Source organism: Notolepis coatsorum (genome assembly GCF_963971535.1).
Source record: "Notolepis coatsorum genome assembly, chromosome: 8".
NCBI lineage: Eukaryota > Metazoa > Chordata > Actinopteri > Aulopiformes > Paralepididae > Notolepis > Notolepis coatsorum.
The window spans coordinates 123583847-123608616 of NC_140172.1; the positions used below are offsets into that span (position 1 = coordinate 123583847).

A 24770-nucleotide genomic window follows, 5' to 3' on the forward strand; every position below is an offset into this window, starting at 1 on the left:
TAGACTGTCAATTGATATGTTTTGGGTCCCGACGCATACATAGTGCTGGCTCGGGGTGTTTCTGTTAAGAATCATGCGGGAGGCTAGTACGCCTTGGTTGCTTGTTATTAAAACAGCGTTTTTATAGGGCAACTGCGATGGGGGATTTTTTCCTCTTCCGAGAGCCTGTTACTGGGTCTCGACGGATTCTCGTTCATATCTGGGGGATGTTAAGGGAATAGATCAGAACATAGGTAGAGGGGTCTCACGCCCTTGGGGTGGGCATGTCGGCGTGGTTAGGGCACAGGACTGGTTCTGGTCACGCTGGTCCAGGTTAGTTAACCTGTTGTCCGCCGGGGATGCGGATCTACTGTTCTGGTACCCTGAGGGACTTGTGCTTTTTTCGGGGGGGAAAATGCCGGGTCGGCCCGGGTTTCACGGGGTTAGGCGTTATGGAGACCCTTTGTTGGGTACACGTTGTACCTGGCACTATTATAAGGGGCTGGTTCTCCTTTCTTTCGCTCCTCTCTCACGCATGGCGAAGAGGGGGCTGTTGGGGTGGTCTTCTGGACCTCCTCTGGTAACCCTGTGTGCTTCCCGAGCCGCCGGGCCCGGACCGAAGTAATGTTTCGTTGAAACCGTAGGCCTGGGATAACCCTTTTTTATTGAGGGGTTATAGGAACAACCACCGTATGTGGTACCACGAGGGTGGTTGATTCCCTGGTGTGTTGGAGCAGAGTCAACTCCCGGGTTACCCGGTTGAGTGTGCCCCTGCACGTTCATGACGTCTGCCAATCGTGTCAGCCTTCTCTGCCTCGACCCCTCTGGGTGGGGGTTTTTGATGGAGGCTTTGTCATGGTGCGCAACAACCGCCGGGGGGGCTGTTTTCAGTTGACCCCTTTGGCGCCTGTCTCGTCCGCAGTGCTCCAGGCTCGGGTCTACAGCCTGCTGTCTGGTTTCCCCGGTGCGCTGCCTGCTTCCGTTGGTTAACTTTTTGAAAGCTTACGGCCATGCTGACTGCCTGTGTTGCAGGGTCAGTGTGCCAGGCGGTGTACTAATGGGGGGAAAGGGCCCGCTCTTGGAGGGGCCCTGTCCGAATACGCTGGCGATGTGGGGGGCGGTGTCACTAAGTGACCGCCTGGTGGGGTCTTGATGCCTGGCGTCATTGACCTCTCCGGGCCCCCCTTTTTCCAGGGGATCCAGTCCCTTCAGTGGGTCTGGGTCTTCCTTCGTGCTCCGCTGCTACGGCCTTGCCACAGGGTTGAGTTTGCTCTTGACCCCGTGATTTTGGGGGCAGTAACGAGGGTTGTTCATTCCGTTCGTTCCCTGGTGGCATGCGGGTTGTGCGTGTGCGTAGTCGTGGGGTCAAGCCACGATCTGCTCACCCTGTGCGTTGAGTTGCTTGAGTTCCTCTTCGCACGGATCCGTCTCCCTCCCGTCCTCCAATAGGGAGGGTATCCTCCATTAGGGAGGGTCAGGGGGCTCGGTCCTCCCTGGTCTGATGGTTATGGGGGGCCTCAGCGGGGTACATTTGTCGAGCTTCTGGCTTCCGCTCAGCTCCTCTTGTGCAGACTGACGCTGAGCGTAGCCAGAATGAAATAGAACGTAATGTTATGTATATAACCAAGTTCTATGAATTCTGGTGACGCTCAGCGTCAGGACGCCACTGCGGCCCTTGATCTCACCTTGTGGTGAAAGTTTGGGAAGGAGGCGAGTAGGTGACCACACACCTGCTTATGAAGGTAAGCGGATAGGGGTGTGGCCAGACGAATGTTGGGATGTAAAGGTACATTGTGGAATTTTTTATTCAGTGCTCGTGCACGAAGTGAAGTGCGTGCAGACTGACGCTGAGCGTCACCAGAATTCATAGAACTTGGTTATATACATAACCTTACGTTATTTGTTGAGTTTATGTGTATACAAAACCCTTGCAATAAATGTGTCTTAAATGAATGAAAAGCATACATGCTCTGGATACAGAGCATATATTGTGTGGGTGATATGACTTGTATTCTGCTTACAGAATTCCACATATTTAGTGTTACAATGTCAAAGCCTTTTAATATAATCAAAACGTTCCCGTATTTCTGCAATCTTTGCGCAAAATAAAAACGACTTGAGGTCTAACAAAGAACGTATTACATGCTGGGTAGGCTGATAGAGTAAACTATGATATGAATATGATATGATATAAGGTATACTGGTCCGTCCGTGAGGATAGCGAGGAGTCTGATAGCCATTAAATGCCATTTGAGAATATTGGCTATTAATGCAAAGCGATGGCCTATAGCCTATACATATTATTTAATGTTTTCATAAGCGTAAAGATACAACAGCTAGATTAATGATTAAGTTAGTTTACTGTATGCAGGTTTCGCAGGGCTGTGCCATGTGTTATTATATATGCGCAAGTTTCTGTTGCATATATATATATATATATTATATAGGCTACTGTGGTATAATATAAATGTCCTCATGTAAATATACTCCCCTCCCCTGTGTCCCCCTTACCTGTGCCCCCCCCCCTCTCTGTGGAATAAGACATTCCCCTCCCCTTTCTCCCCAAACCTGTACCCCCCCCATTTGACCTATCAAATGGGACCACACACCCCCCCTTGTTGAACTATATAGGGCTCCTCCCGACCACAATCGGGGTCTTCTCACCTGGGTCATTTCAGCTGATCACCTGGGGGAAGCCCTCAGCCATTCTCTCTATGTACTATTCTATCTGTTTGGTTAATAAACCTTGTTATTATCCAAACCTCGGTTGACTGAGAACATTCTTCATCAGGATATCCACAAATATCCCACAATTGGCGTCTACGAACTTGTGACAGACTTCTTGCGTCCTACCGGCGTGCTGTATTGTTTCAGCTATACAGAGAAAAGTGAGTATAATAGATGGTCGACCAAAAATGTATGGCAAGGAATTAAAACCTTCCCGCTTTTCTCTGTGCCAGGTGAATATTACAGAATGTTGTCAAATATTGAGATCATGGCTGAGTAAGAATAATGTGCAATAATATATCTGATCTGTATTGAGAATCGTTACCAGGGCGCGCGTGCACCTGGGTCCTTATCAGGCGGTTCTGAGAGGATGGGTTATATGTGCTATTCCCAAAAGTTTAGGCACAAAGGTTGAAGTGCTATTCCAGGTCGAGTTGGAGCCGACCAAAAGCTAAGGCACACAATACAGGTTGTTGGATTGCTAACCCAAGTCTAATTCAGACTGAAATATAGGCAACAAAAGGAGATACGTGAGCTTATTAGAGTGATATCATTGGAAAACGCTACTCTCTTAGAAACTATTCTGTGATTCTTTTGGCAAAGAGGCGGGAAGTTAGGACCGAGAAGCTGTTATAATCTAATTAGATTTAACAGAGTAACGTCATATATTCATAGATGCAACCTCAAACTAAGCTCACAACCTCTTCCATTCCTGAAAACGATGTATTTGGATTGAATTAACCAATTAATCATACAGATAGCGGGAAGGTGACCGGCGATGCCTCGGCAGTATGTGAATGTACATTTAACGAGACATTAGTCGCGGGTCGAAAGGACCGAGAGTATGATTAAAAGGTATATATAATCTAATATATTGCTGGTAAATTTCGAAGTCAGGTTCGGTCGTTATGACTTTAATAACGATGTTTAGTTATATCAAGGGATAAATGCCTTGTCGCAGCAGATGCTGGTCGACTAAACGAACAGCGATCCAATACAGTCAGATATACACACACGTTAACTTATATGTATTAATGTTTGTTTGTCTGTTTAAAGTCTTGTTTGTATGTGCACAGTATAGAACCCGCCGCGGTGCTGTATTGAGTAAAGAAACCGACGGATAGCGCGACGAGCATAGGGAGACGAGTACCGTTATACAGAGGATAACATTGAGGTGCAACTCACGGGACAAACTAGGATAGTAATTTCCGGAATCAACAAAACCGGCCCACGGGAACGACCATTTGGGGAAGTATAGTTTTATCGTTTCAGTTTGTTTACGTTTCACATATGCACAGGCGCGTTCATTCGGTAACAAAACGCTGGTTTAGGAATTCCAGGCTATTGAGAGCTCGTGGAAAAAATACTATATGGATTGCAAAGCGTTATTTCCGAGGCGAATGAGAACGCACGAACGTCGCTTGGAGCGATGACGTCACGCTATGCGCGCCGTGGAGTTATGATTTTATATGAAACTATCCATAGGCGAACGTAAAGTTTAATGTGCCCAAGGCCGAGGGTGCGTGAAATCAACGTGTAGTATATGTTTTATTTGTATATGTATATGCGCGCTGCTATTGGAAAATGTTGAGTTGCGGTGGCGAGATGCAGAAGAGTGTTTCCAGGGTTGCATTATCCCAGACCACCGGAGAAACGAACCGAACATTGCATTGACGACACGTAACGTGCTACAGCCTCAGGAACCACTATTCGATTAAAGATACACATGGGCACAAAAGGGGGTAAGTTAATAGGGTTATTCAATAACTGAACTGAACTGTGAGGATCCAACGTCAACACAACAGCTTTCCCCGGTGAGTATGAAAATCATAAATATATATGCTTTGATTGATTGATTGAAAACTTTATTAACAGATTGCAGAATGGGTACAATACAGCACAGCTCAATACACACAATTGTTAAGGGGATGCAGACCAGAGAAAGACTTTCGTCTTGTTTACATCAGGGTCCCCCATTTTCAATTCATAATGACATTTATGATATACATGACAACATACAGATATATATCATGACATTTATGACATACATCTACATGACATAGATATACAGTACTGTTACATTTGTGACATACAAGATATGCAAATATACAGTACTGTTAAATAGAGATCCTAACAGAAAATATATACGTATGAGGGGGAGGAAACTGTACATTATTTCGGAGGGGGTGGGTGGGTGGGAGGGGGGGTTTAGACATTTACGGGAGCCAGGTGCTCTTTGTCTTTCTTTGAGAGCGGTTTTGAAGGTGGGATTAAATTTTTTTTACGGCTGTGGGTAGGGCGTTCCACATTGATGTGGCATAATTGCGAATCAAATCAAATCAAATCAAATCAAATGTATTTGTAAGGCCCGACAACACACGTTAATGTCCCCATGGGCCGGACACGTCTTCTTTAAACAAGTCAAGAAGAAACATAACAATAAGTCAAGAACAAAACAAGAACACCATAAGGTCCAACAAATTTAAAATAAATGCAAATAAATGAATGAATGCAAACACTCCCAGACATACCCCACGCGAAGGTAAGGAAAAACTCACTAAAACCTAACAATAGGGAAAAATGCACCACAGGCAGTGTGGAGGAGAAAAACCTTAGAAGGGCCATTCAAGGGGGGATCTCCCTTCTTATATGTCGGTGATAGTAGTGTTGCAGACTGACAGTTGGTAAGCATGCACTCATGTGTGTAGTGAAACACAGATGAGTGCATGCAATAGCAACTGAACATTTTGAAAAATTAAAGATAGAGCTGATAGCGATAGCAACTGAACATTTTGAAAGATTAAAGATAGAGCTGATAGCGAATCTATTTGAGGCACAGGGGCGGCGCAAAGAGGGTCGCGTCCTCCCCGTCTTAATCACGGGACGTTCAACACTCCGGTCATCGCTCCGAGACAGCCGGAGACAGGGAGATAGGGGGCGGCGCAGAGAGGGTTGCAACCTCCCTGACATCATCGCGGGACGTCCAGCACTCCAGTCACCACTACGAGACCGCCGGAGACAGGGAGACAGGAGGGCACGCAGAGAGGGTCGCATCCTCCCGGTCTTCATCACAGGACATCCGACACTCCGGTCAACACTCCGGGACAGCAACTCACAGGGAGACACGGAGAGGGGACAGGCGTTAGACAGCTTGCGTGATTGTAGTGGCCGGACATAGCAATAGATACAAGTGGTAAGCATATATGTGAATAGAATAGATATATGAAGTAAGCATATTATGTGAATAGAATAGAAGTACTTAACCCAGCAATGAAACCACGTTGACAGACGACAAACCATGTTGACAGACCACGGACAGAAGACGGTAAGGAGCTGATCCATGGCCTCGGTGGTGCATGTAGAGCAGTCACTGCAATCTTGGCCAAGACCCCGAGGCATCCATCACCTTGGTCAGCACTACGAGACAGGCACTCAAAGAGATGGGGGGGGGGGGGTAGGGACAGGGAGGGGGGGAGTGGGTTGGGTGGGACAGGGGTTAGAGAGTTCCCATGTTTGTAGTGCTGCAGAAAAGCAGACATGGGAGAAAATAGACATCCTAACTAAACTAGACAGATTAATCTAAAGGTCAGTCTCCGACCAGGTGAGATCAGGGTAGGTTGAAGGAGAGAGAGAAAAGATGGGTCTTAAGCAGGGATTTAAACGGGTTCGGTTTGAGCCAAATCTGGGTTGAACATGAAAGCAGTGAGGTAAGTTTGTCTTTTTGAAGTTGTTCTGACTGAATCTGCAGTGCACCCGGCTTTTCAGTCTGTCGTCATTGCACTTCCAAATTGCAATCAGCGCTGGAGTTGTCAAGGGTTGCTTCTTGAAGCAGTCAAAATGCGCTCCTTGGCTACACCTACAATGGTTGTCAATCATTTCGACATCAGCTGTGACCGGTTCAGAAGAACCCACATTGAACTTGATAGGTTATGTATCCTTTATTCCTTCCGCGCCGGCAAATTATAGTCCCCTGTGTAACTACTGTAACCAGAGTGCTACGGACTGGTTTAAATTTGCATCAGCTTGCGCCAATATGGGCAGGGGCACAATGGGGGCACATACATTTAGTCATTTAGGGCAGGGGTACAATGGGGGCACATACATTTAGTAATGTTTTAGGGCAGCGGCACAATGGGGGCACATCCATTTAGTAATTTAGCTGACGCTTTTATCCAAAGCGACAAGTCATCAGGAAGGGCGCAACTCTATCAGCTGAGTAACAATGTTCATCAAAGTGTTGAGTGCTACAGTATAGGTTAGTATATTAGGACAAGTGCATGATGACAGTAAGGTTAGTTAGGGTTTATTTTTTTTATAAAGAAAATTACAATAATAAAAAAAAAATATATTTAAATAAATACAATTCTGGGGTGGCACCTCAGGGGCACCTGAGATTTCAGGGGGGGCACGGGCCCCTGGTTCCCCAGTGGTAAAATCGCCACTGAAGGTAACAGTATGGTTAGGGTTAGGGTTTGGGTGAGGCTATTGGAAAAGTGTGTCTTAACACACTTTATATTTATTGGTACTGGTATATCTGTATATTTTACCTCATTGCACCTCACCACCACAAGGTGGCACCACAAGCTAAGCTAAGTTGTAACTCATCACATTGTACTGTATTGTACTGTATGGGAACTCAGCTACCTTCTCTACTCTGCACTGTATATTGTATATTGTTGTATATATGTATATTGAACATTTTTGTTTTGTTTACACTTGTTTACGTACTTTACTTTCTATTCTTTACTTATATTATACTTTTTATACTTATCCTTTTATATAGCACACTTTCAGGAGCAATACGGAAAGAAGCATTTCATATAAAAGTATCCTGTATTTCTATATGACAACTAATAAAGAAACTTGAAACTTGAACTTGAACTTACAAGTTCTGTACGACAAGTCAGCAGGAAGGGTACAACTCTTTCAGCTGAGTAACAATGTGTTTAAATTTGGGTGCTGCAGTGTTGAGTGCATAGTTGTAAAGAAATATTAGGATAGTAGGAAGAGTGCATGATAGAGGACAGTACTGTTAGTTATATATTTTATTTTATTATTTATTTTTATTTCAGATATTGATTGAAGAAGTATGTTTTTAGTCGACAGAGAAAGATTGGTCGGGTTTTGGCAGTCCTAACTGTGGTGTGAAGTTCATATACAGCATTATGTTTCTAGATCGGTTGTATAGTTAATTGGAATCTGTGTTAATTGGAATCCTGTGGAGTGAATAGCACCTAGTTTCACGAGTTCAACCCACACAATGACAACAGACACAAAGGATAGGTTTAACGAATTCCATAGAAATCGATAGTTGATTAGCAGCGATGCAACAGCCGGCGGCGTGGGGAGGATGCACATGAGCGCTCCTGGGCAGGTGCTCTCAGCGGGGATTGGATGAGGGGAGGGAAAGGAAAGGGGACCTTTCACAAGACATGGCAAATGGTGCATTTATATAGCGGTTTTATCCAAATCGCTTTACAATTTGTTCCTCACATTTTATCCAATCACTCACACATTCACACATCGACGGCAGAGGCAACCATGCAAGGTGCCAACCTTCTCATCGGGAGCAGTTAGGGGTTAAGTGTCTAGCTCAAGGACACTTCAACATGCTGCCCGGGAAGAGCGGGAATGGAACCGGGAACCTCCGGACTGCCAGACGACTGCTCTCCATCCTGAGCCACTGTCGTCTCCAACCATTAGAGTAGGCGACCAGCCTATTGGAGATATTTTTAGTTATTTCAAGCCAAATTAGCTGGCATATTATTTTACTGGTTTCTCAAGCCCATTTGTTTTTATTTCTTATTTTTGTCAGACCATTTTTGCAGTGTGGAGTTCTCTCACATGAGTTGGATAAAGTGGGCACAGGATACCAGAACATGTATTTTATTGTCTGTTTACTGCAGAGCAGAGGGACTGGGAGACCCACGTCACTGACCAAACACTTTACATGCGTGACGACTGTACGAATGTAGAGCTATTATATTAAAACGTAGACCACTTATTCTAACAAAGAAAACACCACTTACAGCACCTTTAAACAGTCTTCACAGTGAGCACAATGCAACAATAACTGCGTATGCCCATCATGATTTAAATTCCCCCTCGATACCATGGCAACAGGAGGTTGTCTTGCTCTCCGGGAGGTCAGCTGGTCAAACGGGAGCAGAGCCGGGAGAAATGACGGCAGGGTGAAAGCGCTCTGGTCTCCCACGCTGTTACTGTGGGTGAAAGTGCAATGGTCGACTCGTGCATCTGGTACCCTGTGCTTTTTCTCCTGACAGTTCTATTTACAGCATAGAGAGCTCCAGTCTGCTTCGCTTCACCCATGTTGCACAGGTCAGGCCTCCGTTAGCCACAGTCTGCACCGTGGAGATCGCCATGTGTACTAGCGGTTCTGTGGCATTTCAGTATGTGTGCAGGTGAAAGCAGGGGCTGGATGAAGTAAAAGATTAGCATTTTTGCATTTTGTTTAGCATTTTGAACTATTCTTTTGTATATTGTATATTTTGTATAGTGTTTGGTCTTTATTCTTTTACATGTTTTACTGTATGAAGCACAATTTCAGGAGGGTCATACAGAACCAAGCATTTCACTATAATGTACCTTATATGTGACAAATAAAACAAAGCTTGAACTTGAAACTTGAACAAACGGAGTAGTCCTTTTGTCTCCCTGCTGTGTCTTTTCTCAATTACATCATATTCATACATGGGTAACGAATGACATAAATGGTCAATAAAGAAATAAAATTTAAATACTGTGGCTAATAATTAGGGGTGTGACAGTACACAAAAGTCACAAGAAAACGTAAATAAAGTACTTATCGACCACTGAAAAAAGGCACATAATGTACACTATGTTATAACCATAAGTAAAATATTTACATATTGTATAAGTCATATATTTATGTTTCATATTTCATAAGTCTAAAACAACCACGACCAGGAGTCAAACCAATAATGATTGTGGTCATGCAGGGCTCTCACCACTAGACTAAACCACCCTGATACAAACCTAGCAATTCTAATAATAATAATAATAATAATAAAATAATAATAATAATAATAATAATAATAATAATAATAATAATAATAATAATAATAATAATAATAATAATAATAATAATAATAATAATAATAATAATAATAATAATAATAATAATAATAATAATAATAATAATAATAATAATAATAATAATAATAATAATAATAATAATAATAATAATAATAATAATAATAATAATAACTTAGCTTTGGTTTCGCCTTTCATAAAACCCAAGGTCACTTTACATAGGGCGATAACAGACAGACACACAACATTAAATGTAGGAAGGTAGGGGTCAAAGTTCATGTTGAAGGAATCCAGAGTTGGGGCGTTGCAGAGTTCTGCAGGGAGGGAGTTCCAGAGGGTGGGAGCTGCCACGCTGAAAGCTCTGTCCCCAAATAATACGATGATGGTTCCTTCTAACGGTTAGAAAGTTAGGGTTAAGGTAACAGTATGGTTATGGTTAGGGTTAGGGTTTGGGTGAGGCTATTGGGAAAGTGTGTCTTGCTAGTCTTGAGGTAAGGGCACTTGCCTCACATGTGAGCGCCCTGGGTTTGTTACCCAGTAGGGGAACTCAAATGTTTTCTGAAAACATAAAAATCTTAAAAAACCTTTGTATATGCACTTAATACGTACACATTGTGTATTTTCCTAAATATCAATCTATTACTTATGGCTATAACATAATGTACAATATGTACCTTTTTCATGTGGTCGATACATATTTTATTGACATAATTTAAACAAGATCGGGCTGGTTTTTGGTACAGGGTGGAAGGGTAATGCAAAACATAAAATAGCTTTTCAATTGCATCTAATTTGGGGGCCCAGTCGAGCTTCACTGATTGCATTGATGAAGTGGGTCAGTAGCCACAGGTGAGAGCAACACCTTATGCCTTGGAGAAGTCATGGACGACTACAGCTTGTGTTTGTTTATAAAGGGCTGGTATGATTTTCTGGCTGAAACCGACTGAAAGAGGGAACTTTGTAGCGGGGCTCAATAACGCTTAACATGTTCATAATCGCCATTTTCTACAACTGAGTAGGGTTGCAGATCACCTGTGGTGTTTGTTATTCCTTTTGTCCGGTCTGAGTGGTATCAGATATCAGTGATCAGTGCTACATTTGGATACTATTATTATTATTATTATTATTATTATTATTATTATTATTATTATTATTATTATTATTATTATTATTATTATTATTATTATTATTATTATTATTATTATTATTATTATTATTATTATTATTATTATTATTATTATTATTATTATTATTATTATTATTATTATTATTATTATTATTATTATTATTATTATTATTATTATTATTATTATTATTATTATTGTTATTATTATTATTATGAAAATGTTGTATAGCACCTGTCATGCAAGAATCGCAGCCCAAAGTGCTTCACAACAGTGATGTAGACACAAAACTGGCATAAAATTACCTCCCAGAAAGATTGTAATAGATTTCTGTCAATCACATTTTTTTTAATATTGATTTCGTTGATTGTAATCTTATTGATTATGATTGGATGATGCCGTTTCAAATGAGTGATGTTCAACGTACTGCCAGTGACCTACCCAATTTAAGTTGAACAATGTCGTCGTATCCACTTTCCTTTTAAGTCCACTGCTACTGTAATTCACTGGGAAACTGTAATGTTCCCAAACAGCAGACCTGAAGGACATGGTAGCTCTGGCTTGTCATTTCTGTTCGCCATACAGTTGTTTACACTCTGTGCTAAATTCTACGTTCACTTGCTAGGATGGCTCTGTGAGACTGGTCTGTGCTAAATGCTACGCTCACTTGCTAGGATGGCTCTGTGAGGCTGGTCTGTGCTAAATTCTACGTTCACTTGCTAGGATGGCTCTGTGAGGCTGGTCTGTGCTAAATGCGAAAGTCATTTGCTAGGATGGCTCTGTGAGGCTGGTCTGTGCTAAATGCTACGCTCACTTGCTAGGATGGCTGATGGCTCTGTGAGGCTGGTCTGTGCTAAATGCTAAAGTCAGTTGCTAGGATGGCTCTGTGAGGCTGGTCTGTGCTAAATGCTAAAGTCAGTTGCTAGGATGGCTCTGTGAGGCTGGTCTGTGCTAAAAGCTAAAGACAGTTGCTAGGATGGCTCTGTGAGGCTGGTCTGTGCTAAATGCTAAGTTCAGTTGCTATGATGGCTCTGACAACATCTGACTCTTTGCAGACGTTATTTTTTTTTATTGAATTTCCATTTTGCACTTGCGTGGGTAAAGCTGGACTTAATTAATTTATTTGGTTAATACGTGCACTGAAACGAATGTCCTGTGGTTCAGTATGAATACATGTATCGTTACACCGCTACTAATAAAGTACATCCATTTTTACACAGCCAATTTATTATAGCTGATTTCATGGCCTTGGTGAAATCTAGTCATAATATAACACTCATCTAAAGAAAATGTTACATTATAGCATTGGCTTTAGCTTAATCTCTTATAGTGTTGCATTAACCACAGTGCCAGGAGTGGAAATTATTTGCTTTGAAAGTGAATTATGAGTTATTGCCTTCATGAGGACACAACTGCCGGGCTTGAAGAGAGATGGAGAAAGTTAGTTACACGAGATACTCGATTACTTAGTACAAGGGGTGTCACTTCTTCCCAAAATCAAGTTGGAAGGAATTCAAAGTGATATGGAATGTGCTCCAATTATATTTAACTTGTATGTAATCAGAAGAACCCTCTATTATACACCCCACCCCCAATCCCAAAACAATTATTGCCATCAGTTTGGTTAGTTGTAATTGTATATTGCCTCTGGACAGGCACCAGCCAGAGAGAGAAAGAGAGAGAGAGAGAGAGAGAGAGAGAGAGAGAGAGAGAGAGAGAGAGAGAGAGAGAGAGAGAGAGAGAGAGAGAGAGAGAGAGAGAGAGAGAGAGAGAGAGAGAGAGAGAGAGAGAGAGAGAGAGAGAGGGGACACTTATTTTTACAGTCTATGAAATGCACTCATTACTTTGTTTAACGTCACAATTGACTCGCTTCTTTCTTTGTGTTGGAGGGTAATATGACCATCCTCCAGGAACAAAACAAATCCCAACATGACAGTTATGATGATTTTCTATCGATGGTTAATCAGTTAACTTGTTAAGCTGTAGTCCTATTTTCCGAAATTTCGCCTAAAGGTACATGCCCAAGTACTGTAAATGGAAGATTGCTCCACTTCTACAAGGTCAATTAGCATGTTCTTACATAGGTATCTAGGAACATCTAGGGACCTGGGGGTATGTATTCCGAGTGTCAGAAATATTGTTTCTGTTACTAGGCTTGACTAAATTGTGATGAAACAAAGGAGAATATAAATTATGATTTTCTTTTGCATCTTTGCCGGTGAATACCACCATGTTACAATTGTGCAACCACAGAGCTCGCTCACTGAGCTCATTCACCACCTTCTTGAGATCAAGTGTACAAACAATCTAAGCAAATGAATAAAGGGAAGATGATTAAACAGAAGGATCTGTAGATACAGTGATAAATTATAATCAATTTGAATTATACATTCAAAATTGAACTTGACCTTGACCTTATTATGGCCAAATCATACATCTATGGCTAGGGAAAACGATCCTCTGTGTTAAATCTGGATTTAGTCATTTCCTCATGGTTTTACGATAAAAGAGAGAGAATTCAATTTTTTTTGATAAATTCTTATTTTCGGTCAATCTTAAAAACAAACGTAGTGCTGAAAATATACACTTTGACTGCTGTTTTGATAGGATTAATGTCTTTACTCTTGGCTACATTTGAAAAATAAACACAACATTAATGAATACGGTCTGTATTGATCGATTTATGATAAAAACAGCAGGGTCCCCCAATTAGATATAAAAAGAATACTTACTCAGTATATAATAATATGATATCTACAATTCAACACAATGGTTTATTAGTCATTTGGATCCGTCTACAAGCTTGTGAATATAAGAAAGCAATGCGATAGTAAGAAGAAGGTGCAAGAGAGAGTTGTCTTGTAGTTGGCCTTTTTATCCTTCTTACAGACCAAGAACCCTTGCTGTACCATATCTGGTACCAGTCGTTTGGTGCACTCCTAATGAAGTCATATTTCCATACATGGCAATGTAGTACGTATGTTATCATTCCTTGGTTATCATTCCTTAGAGACTTTGAGCATCGGAGGCTCCCTATTCTGTCTCAGTTTAGATTATGTATATCATATATCATTATCACAAATACAGTGATGATATCGGCCAGACTTACAGTGACAGAGAGCGTGGTCATGAGGGTGAATTACATCCACATCTCCCGTGTGGATGCAAATGACGTTAGCTGGCTCAGGAAAATCCAAGGCTTTATCTGCGGCCTACTTCGGTATTGGGAGCATGTCTATGTTCCCCGGGGCCTATGTTCCCCGGGTCCTATGTTCCCCGCTTGATTGATTGATTGATTGATTGAAAATGTTAGACCACCAGCCCTGATTCCAAACTCTAACCTTAACCAACTTCGAAAGAGGGCCTAAGCTTAACCAGTTCGAAACAAGGCGGACATTAATAATTAATTAAATTATAAAAATTTATAAAAATTTCAATAAATTAATCAATCAATCGGGGAACATAGGACCCGGGGAACATAGGGACGATCCCTCGGTATTCACTCCAAAGTGGTTTGCGGCTGCTAGTTGTCGCTCGAAAGAGCAACAGGGATCGACGGATACTTTGTAAGGTACACTACTTCTGGGACTCTGGAAAGCAGATTACTAAATTGTTAGTGGGGCGAGCAGTGCTCCAATCTTGAATTGAAACTCATCATGGGAGCATGTCTATGTTCCCCTGCAGTGCTCCAATCTGCAGTGCTCCAATCTTGAATTGAAACTCATCATGGGAGCATGTCTATGTTCCCCGGGTCCTATGTTCCCCCGGTCCTATGTTCCCCGGTAGCGATAGATAGTCAGACCACCAGCCCTGATTCCAAACCTTAACCAACTTCGAAAGAGTCGCCAAGCTTAACCAGTTCGAAACAAGGCGGACATTAATAATTAATAAAATAATAAAAATCAATAAATCGGGGAACATAGGACCCGGGGAACATAGGACCCGGGGAACATATGGATGACTGTTACGATTCTGGTTCCTGACTACGGTCGGGAACCACCCACCTTCTCTGTCATCTGTCACCTGACTGCTGTCACTTGTTTATCCCTGTCATTTAGTGCTGTCACTTAGGGGTTGGCTTCTGATTGGCTGTCACGGGGGTGTGTGTGGAATGTTGGTATTTGGTGGTTATTTAACATTCCTTTCCTCTGCTTGTCATTCATCAGGTCTTCACTATAGGCGTTCGGAGATAACGCGGCCGGTTCCAGTTCTGGACCACCACTAAGCTCCATTATCTATTCTCTCGTTCCTTTGCCTTTGGCATAGTATCCTAGTATTACTCTTTGTGTTCTTTACTATTAAAGTCGAACCTGTTCAAGAGTATACCTTCTCCGTCTCTGTGATTGCCTACAACAATTGGAACTCACCTACCTCCATCCTGAGTTTCCTGACAGAAGACCTGACCATCAGAGTTCCATGGAGGCAATCATGGAGATGCTCCGGGCACAGAAGAGTGCACAGGAGCGCATGGAGGAACACCAACATCTGGTCAGCGCCGAGTTGGTTCGGCTGGGCGGGATCATCAGCTCGTTGCAGGAGACGGCGCAGTCGGCGCTACGCACAGCCCAGCAGGCACAAGTCGAGGTGGCTGGGGTAAGGACGACGGCGGGAGAGACGGCGGCAGGAGAGGCGGCGTTCAACACCACGTTCAACACCGAGGAGAGTCGGGGAGCTCTTGAGCACCAGGATCGGACCCAGGAGCCACGGCTACCCGCACCAGGCCGCTACGCGGGAGCACCGGAGGGATGCAGGGAGTTCATCACCCAGTGCTCACTCGTGTTCCAGCTGCAGCCACGCTCATTTCCCTCTTCCAGAGCACAAGTCGCATATATTATCACCCTCCTCACCGGTCAAGCACTCTCCTGGGCTACGGCCGAATTGGAGATCGGTTCGTCTATCTGCGACTGTGTGGACGACTTCACCGGGGAGTTGAGAAGGGTATTCGACACTTCCCGAGTACTCTCGATCTTCGAGGCCGGTGGGCGGCTTCTCGCCTGCCGGCAGGGCCTCCGCACGGTCTCAGATTACGCCATCGAATTTCGGATCGTGGCTCGGGAGGCAGCTTGGCCGGAAATTCCTTGTGTGGTCCTGTTCCTCAAGGGACTCTCCGTACGGATGAGGGATGAGTTCGGCGTGCGTGAGATCCCTGAGCAGCTGGAAACGCTCATCAACACCACCATACGGATGGACAACCAACATCGGGAGAGAGAGAGGGAGCGTGAAGATACTACCCAGGTACGTGTCCTTTCTCCTCCCGTTGTTGATACTTTCCCGCATTACACAAGTGGGCCACTGGGTGATGAATCCATGCAGCTTGGGGCGCTGTCGCTCTCAGACGACGAGCGGCGGCGCTTCATCGAGGAGCGGCCGCAACGGTCATCGTTTCGGCAGCTGTCGGGAACAGGCTGGCTCAACTCGGCGCCAGTCGGGAAGAGGAGGTGCTGCGCCGGGCCTCGAGAGGGCGCCAGCAGGTGGGCTCACCCCAGCACGACCATCAGACACACGTACATTTCTGGAGGTGGCGGTTAACTGTGGGGGTAACGTTAGGGGAACGAAGGCTCTCATTGACTCAGGGGCGGCGGGCAATTTCATTCACTTGGGGTTGGTAAGAGAATGGGGAATCCCGGTAGAAGAGTTGGGGGTTCCTATTCCGGTCTACGCCCTGGATGGTCAGCCCCTGGCCAGTGGGAGCGTCACTCAACGCACTGTTCCTATACACATCCAAGTGGCGGGTGGGGGGTGGGAGTGGGTTCAATTATTTGTCATTGTCTCCCCCTATTCTGTAATGGTGTTGGGTCATCCCTGGTTGTCTTCATGTATACGTAATATTAATTGGAGCACGGGCAAGCTCTCAACAGAGGTCGACGGGAAGTCGGTCGTCGGCGAGAGTTTGTCCACTTCCTTGTCTCCCTCCCCCTCTTCTCTTTTTTCTCCTTCTTCTCTCTCCAGGATGGTGGGGAGCTTCGCAGATTCTGTTCCACCCTCTAATCCCGATTTGATATGGGTTCCTGAGATCTATTGGGACCTGGCGGACATTTTTAGCAAGACGCGTGCTAAAGCACTACCACCTCATAGATCATACGACTGTCCCATTAATCTCCTACTCGGTACCTCCCCGCCTCGCGGGCGAATGTTCTCTCTCTCACGCCCCGAGACCTTGGCCACGAACACCTACATTGCGGAGGCATTGCTTGCAGGGCACATACGTCCTTCCACATCCCCGGCCGGCGCTGGTTTCTTCTTTGTTGATAAAAAATATGGGGATCAGCGTCCATGCATTTATTATAGGGGATTGAATGACGTTTCCATCAAGAACCGATATCCTTTACCTCTCATGGACACGGCCTTTGAGTGCTTACAGGGGGAGCAGGTCTTTTCTAAACTTGATTTACGTAATGCATACAATCTGGTCAGGATTAGAGAAGGAGACGAGTGGAAGACTGCATTTAATACGCCTAATGGTCACTATGAGTATTTGGTCATGCCCTTTGGTTTGGCTAATGCTCCGGCAGTCTTCTAAGCCCTGGTTAACAACGTTCTGCGAGACTTGAATGAGGTGTCGGTGTTTGTTTACCTAGATGATATCCTAATTTTTTCTTGCGATATGGTGCAACACCAACTGCATGTTCGGGAGGTGCTAGACCGTCTCCTCAAGCATCAAGTATTTGTTAAGGCTGAGAAGTGTGTGTTTCACACTGATACCGTTTCCTTCCTGGGTTTTGTGTTGACGAAGGGTGATCTACGCATGGATTCGGCCAAGGTGAGTGCAGTCTTGGACTGGCCACGGACTTCGTCGCTCAAGGGGTTACAACGGTTTTTGGGCTTTGCAAATTTTTACAGGCGCTTTATTTGCAACTTTAGTGCCTTAGCCAATCCGTTAACAGCTCTCACTAAGGCCTCTCTCCCTGGCTTTGAATGGTCGCCTAGGGCAGACCATTGCGATCTCAAACGTCGGTTTACATCCGCTCCTGTATTGATCCACCACGATGCGGAGGTTCCGTTCATTGTGGAGGTGGATGCCTCTGACATCGCGGATTTACCATCTCCTATAGGCCCGGGTCCAAGAATATCAAACCCGACGCGTTATCGCGCCAGTTTGATCTTCCTGGTCGGGAGGAGCAGCCCCATCCCATTATTCCACTGGCGTTCCTTTGTGGCGGCCTGCCCGATGTGCGCGTGCAGTAAGACCTCTCGCCGTACACCAGCAGGTCTCCTCCGGCCGCTTCCTATTCCTAAACGGCCCTGGTCGCACATATCCCTGGACTTTATTTCTGGCCTCCCCCTTTCGGACGGGTTCACCGTCATTTTGGTGGTGGTGGACCGGTTCTCTAAGGCGGCTCACTTTGTGCCTCTCCCCAAGCTTCCATCGGCCCGAGAGACTGCTGATCTGGTGATACAGCATGTCTTTCGGGTCCACGGGCTTCCGGTGGATATCGTGTCGGACCGGGGTCCTCAGTTCGCTTCCAGGTTCTGGAAGGCGTTTGCCGCCGGTCTCGGCGCCTCCGTCAGCCTTTCGTCTGGGTTTCATCCGCAGTCGAACGGGCAGACGGAGCGCGTCAACCAGGACCTGGAGGGGGTCTTGAGATGTTACGTTGACGGGCAGGAGGTTGGCATGGGCTGAGTACACACATAATACCCTCCTCTCCTCCTCTACCGGTATGTCTCCCTTTCAGTGTCAGTATGGTTTTCAACCTTCTCTGTTTCCCGAGCAGGAGCAGGAGGCGGAGGTGCCCTCGGCACAGGCACACGTGGCTCGCTGCCGCAGGACGTGGAAGCGGGTCCGAGCGGCACTGCAGAAGGTTTCGGTTAGTACCCAGCGGCAGGCTAACCGCAAGCGTCCTCCGGCTCCGGTCTACCGTCCTGGGCAGCGGGTTTGGCTTTCCACCCGGGATCTCCCTCTCCGGGTGGAATCCAGAAAGCTGGCTCCTCGCTTTATAGGGCCCTTTAAAGTGGTACGTCGGGTGAATCCTGTGGCTTACAGGCTACGGCTTCCGAGCTCTATGAGGGTTCATCCGACGTTTCATGTGTCCCTGTTGAAGCCGTTCCTCTCATCGCCCTTGGCCCCGCCACTGCCTACGGTTCCTCCGCCTCGGTTTATTGGTGGTCAGCCCATTTACACGGTGCGGAGGATACTGGGTTGTAGGCGGAGGGGTAGGGGGTTTCAGTTCTTGGTGGATTGGGAGGGGTACGGGATAGAAGAGAATTCTTGGGTGCCTCAAAGGGATATTTTAGATCCCAGCCTGATCATTGATTTCCGGCGGCTGAATCCAGAGGCCCCCAGGTGAACGTCTGGTGCCGTTCGTCGGGGGAGGGTACTGTTACGATTCTGGTTCCTGACTAAGGTCAGGAACCACCCACCTTCTCTGTCATCTGTCACCTGACTGCTGTCACTTGTTTTTCCCTGTCATTTAGTACTGTCACTTAGGGGTTGGCTTCTGATTGGCTGTCACGGGGGTGTGTGTGGAATGTTGGTATTTGGTGGCTATTTAACATTCCTTTCCTCTGCTTGTCATTCGTCAGGTCTTCACTATAGGCGTTCGGAGATAACGTGGCCGGTTCTAGTTCTGGACCACCACTAAGCTCCATTATCTATTCTCTCGTTCCTTTGCCTTTGGCATAGTATCCTAGTATTACTCTTTGTGTTCTTTACTATTAAAGTCGAACCTGTTCAAGAGTATACCTTCTCCGTCTCTGTGATTGCCTACAACAATTGGAACCTACCTCCATCCTGACAGATGACCCCCTCATCATTACAGCTCAAACCTTTGGTATTTCACCAGGTTTGAACTTCAATTGAAAAAGACAGCCCTATTACTTACTGTTGTGTTTGGGGCAAGGACCTGTGTCTGTGTGTGTGTGTGTGTGTGTGTGTGTATGTGTGTGTGTGTGTGTGTGTGTGTGTGTGTGTGTGTGTGTGTGTGTGTGTGTGTGTGTGTGTGTGTGTGTGTGTGTGTGTGTGTGTGTGTGTGTGTGTGTGTGTGTGTGTGTGTGTGTGTGTGTGTGTGTGTGTGTGTGTGTGTGTGTGTGTGTTACGGACGGTGCCCTTATGTATATGTATAGAGGGAGTAATGTATAATATCCAGTGATGGGCAGTAGCTAGCTACAAGTAGCGACGCTACATAGCTTAACTACAATTCTCAGTAGCGTGCTGGTAGCGTCGCTACTTTTTAACCAGGGTAGCGATCTCTGCAGCGGAGCTATTTATAGAACGAAGTAGTGACGTAGCGACGAGAAACGTTACACGCTACTTTCGGGAGAAACAGTCTAGACTAGAAGATCTGCGAGGAGAAAAAAAAACTCCCCGTAAAAACCCACTATGATTGGTTGGTTGGTTTAGATATGAGTATGACGACTCACGATTGGGTATGGTAGGCCAAAACATTACGGGTAGGCCAATCAGAGGCAGGATAGGGCGGGACTCCAGCCGCAAAGCAGGAAATGAAAATCAAAACACAGACGTATTGAATGAATGCAATTTAACGGATTACATGAACCAGTCCGCGCGAAATGGCAGAGGGGTTCGATGGCATTGATGAAGATGATGATGTCAATAACAACAATGACTCTCCATGGCCCTATCTGGGACACATTTATGAGTTTGACTGAAAAAACGGCTAAAACATATGCTGCTCTCTCAACACGTCCAGCACTAACTTGAGAACACATTCAGGTGAGCTGATGAAAATCAACTGTTCCCAAACAGCACACAAGTCAGTACACTTTTTGTCAACAGCTTTAACTAACAGATAGCTGCTATCATGATGATGTTTCACTGTAGGCAGAAAATGAACAATATTATTGGGGTGGAGAAAAGAAAAAAAGAGGGAAAAGCAGTGATTCTCAACCTGTGGGACAGGACCCCGGGTCCCCACATGATTTTGGGGCCATGGAATGTTTTGTGAGTTACACATTTAAATACATTTGGTCATTTAGCTGACACTTTCATTCAAAGCAACTTACAAATTGTGTACAACAAGTCAGTAGGAGTGGTACATATCTAGCAGCCAAGGATAAGTAGTATTGTTTGTCAGTGTCAAGCTTGAGTGTTGTACTCTGAGTACATACTGTAGTAGTATAGACATATTAGCATAGTTGGTAGTAGTATATACATGGTAGCATAATACTAGTAAAATTAAGTAAAACAATTCAGATATTGAAGAAGTGTGTTTTTGGTTGATAAAGTGGGCAGGTTTCAGAAGATGAGTTTAGGGATAAATAATACATAAAGATAGAATAGAAAAGAAAAAGACCATTACTGCATCAAAAGTAATCAACAAACTATACTATAAAAACTGATAAAACCAAATGGTCTCTTTCTTTTCTTTTGTAGAGGCTGCACCCAGCTAAACTTGCCTTCCTGGATTTTGTACATAATACAAGTTCATGTTAAAAGGATGACACAAAAAGCCAGACCGAGGGCTTGTTTCAGTTTTATAATAAACAATCAAACTGAGAATTTTTTTTCCTGCCTATTTGTTTGGTGGAAACTTGGTCACGAAGTAAAAAAAAAAAAAAAAAGTAGTGCCGATGTAGCTAGCTATTTTTGCCATGTTCTTGTAGTGTAGCTTGATTCATTTCTCTGGGGATAGCTTCCATTGTAGTTGAGCTATATTTAATCGAGAGTAACTTGTAGTGTAGCTTGCTACATTTTCCAAGTAGCTTGCCCATCACTGATAATATCTGTTGTGTATATATAGGCATGTTTTGTTTGTTTTCTTTTGTCTCCCTCTTGTGTCTACATATCCCCATTCTCAGGTGTCTCCCAGTCCCAGTTGCAGCAGCAGCTGGTCAATCAGCAACTCACCCCAGTGCAGCAGCAGCTGAGGCTCGTCAGCGATCAACCTTCTCTCTCACTTCATATGTCCCATTGTGTGCAGTGTTAGCCAGAGCTCTGTCTGTGTGTTGGTGGTAACTATGTCTCTGTGCTTTTGTTGGTAGAGCTCTCTCTGTTTGTGTGGTAATAGAGCTGGTGAAGGCTCTGGCACTTTGTGCTGTTAGTTAGTTTAGGAGGTATCTTTAGTGTTGTGTGTTCTGTAGAGCTGTGGCCTTTTAGGCATTCGGTTGGTGTAGAGCTGGTACCTAAAGCTCTGGTTATTTGTGCTATTGTTTAGTGGAATCCTTGTATCTTTTGGTGTTGTAGATTTCTGTTTATCCCATAACCTGTATATATTTGTTTGTCACCCAGCCTATGGTGATTGTTTTTCTATGTATTAATCTTTTGTTTTCGCACACAGGGACAATTGAAGACAGGAAGATACCCTGGGGTCTACATTTTGCATCACGTAGGTGACCTGATGTTAAAGACACCAGCCTTAGAGTGAGCAATTATGCCACATCAATGTAGAACGCCCTACCCAAAGCAATTCGAAACTGGCCCCTACAAATGTCCTAACCTAGTTGTACAGTAAATGACCAAGTAAGGCTTTGTCAGTATTCCAATGTACAGTGTAAAATGTGTGTGTGTCCCCTATCCAACCCCCCCCCCCCCCCACCTCCAATGTACAGCCCCCACCCACCCACCCAACCCCACCCCACCCACCCAACCTCCTCCAATGTACACTTTCTACGTCAAATGTATATACACTCTTCTGGACACTTTTGTATCACAAACAGTACTGTATTTGCAAATCTGATATGTCATAAATGTATAGATGTAGCAGTACTGTCTATCTGTATGTCATGTATGTCATATATGTTATGATGAATTGAAAATGGGGGACCCTGATGTAAACAAGACGAAAGTCTTTCTCTGGTCTGCATCCCCTTAACAATTGTATATATTGAGCTGTACTGTACTGTACCCATTCTGCAATCTGTTAATAAACTTTTCAATCAATCAATCAATCAGCACCGCCACCTGTACTTTTGGGCGTCAGCGCCTGTAAGGGGGGGTGGGATTTAATTTCCTTTTATATTTAATTTGGTGCCACTGGTAGTCCTCCTTGATCTCTGTGTTGCTGTGTTTTATAAAAAATAAATACTATTATTTTGCTAATTGTTTCATGGTTTTGTGTCACTGCACCCTCACCTACCCTGTCTGTGGCCTTGTGTTGCGTCTCCTTACTGGGGTACACTGTGTGTGTTAACTAGTACAGTACATCTCCAGAGGTCTAATGGGATGACAGGGAGTGCTTCAGCTGTTTGATTGGGACTATTGATCTGTCTAACTCAACCCAAAATAAGCCTGACAGGTGTCTCCCTGGTGGCTCCCTCAGCGGAGCGATCATCGATACGAAGGGTATTCGTCCAGCAGGGGGAAGAAATAATTTAAACCTGATCTCTTTCATCGATTCTAAAGGGGGATGCTGCTATTGCTGATATTGTTGACATTATTTGACTTTTTCTTTTTCTTAATATTTTCCTCATAAGTATTAATCGTGCACGGGTATATTTTATTATATCTTTTATATACACATACATTAGACCTGCGGTGAGTGTATCTATCTCTGGTATTGTATTTCACAGTATTCCACTGGGAAGGATGACACGCCCACAGCCATACGTCTAAGCGGTGGGATTATAGGCCAGAGAGCAGAGAGGAAACGCTTGTGTGCTTTTAGCCCTGACCCACTACATGGTCACACAAACTGCTGCTTGCCAACCCCAAACCTTGTTTTATATAATGTTGCACCTTGATACTGCGGTTAAGTAAGAAGCTGAACACTTTAATTGTTATGATAACATTTTGAGGGAAAAAGAGAGAGAGAGAGAGAGAGAGAGAGAGAGAGAGAGAGAGAGAGAGAGAGAGAGAGAGAGAGAGAGAGAGAGAGAGAGAGAGAGAGAGAGAGAGAGAGAGAGAGAGAGAGAGAGAGTAAATGGCGATAGGAGAAAAAATGCCAACTTGTACTGGGGAATAACCAGTGCTATTAAGCAGCTTAGAGTGACTGCAAGGCCCAGATTAAACATATATAGCCCGCTGGGGCTCCCATTCTCCTATTAATCTGTGAAACGTGAAGAGATCACTGCGGAATATATGCATGATTTGTGTGGCTCAAGCAGGCCGTGACTCAGAGAGCCAAACATAAAATAAGATTCTATGTTATGCAACTGGCATGTTGTTATACACGTGTCCTGATAACTGATACCAGTTCAACTAACAGTGTGACTCTCAATGCGCATTATTAGGATTTACGATAATGTCATAATTCTGTTCAGTGTGTACATATTGGATAACATTGTATAACTAACAGCCACGCTAACAGTACGACTCTCACTACACACATGTTGTCCAATAAATACGACATAGCATGTCATTGTTATAACATTGTCGTAAACATTACAACTATGCATCTTAAACGTTCATAATCGGGCGTGGCACTGGGGAATGTGTCAGCAAAGATGAAATCATCTCAAAATCTGGCTGAACTTTGTGCAGTCTGATCCATAGTCGTGAGACAATCCAAAAGCGCTGACCGACATAATCAACTCCCTCGCGATTCCATAAACGACGAGCTTTAAAACTCAAACTTGTGATTGTCATCGGGTTTGAAGTCCAAAGCTGCCGCGCAGACCAGTGAATCAGCTGAATGTGGTGAAGATGACACTGAGAGCACCCGAGGGGGACGTTCTGTGTGTACCGGTACATTTTCTGTTTCAGACCTGAGAACACTACTTTGTGCAATACTGCTCATTTGGGTGTAAGAACTCAAACATAATCAGCCTCGCATTCCACTGCCTACGGAGCGGCCGACTGCAGTAAACAGAGAGACGCCCGGCTAAGTGATCTGAGTGCGTTCGAAAGCGTCAGGGACGCCGCCCGCCGCGGCAACACACAGACTTTACTCGTTTTGGTCGGCTCCCTGCGATGCTCTCTTCTGCTCTTCTGTTATTTTTGTCTGCCGTCCATGTTCTCGACTCCCACGCTTG

At 44.5% G+C, this 24770-nt stretch overlaps 1 protein-coding gene across 1 annotated transcript in view; it reads right to left on the bottom strand.

Moving 5' to 3' along the window:
* The window catches only part of LOC311233191 (gamma-aminobutyric acid receptor subunit gamma-2-like), a gene marked incomplete at its 3' end in the record, with an annotated part of 672918 nt that overhangs the window by 480994 nt on the left and 167154 nt on the right, over nucleotides 1–24770 (bottom strand). The window lies entirely within an intron of this gene.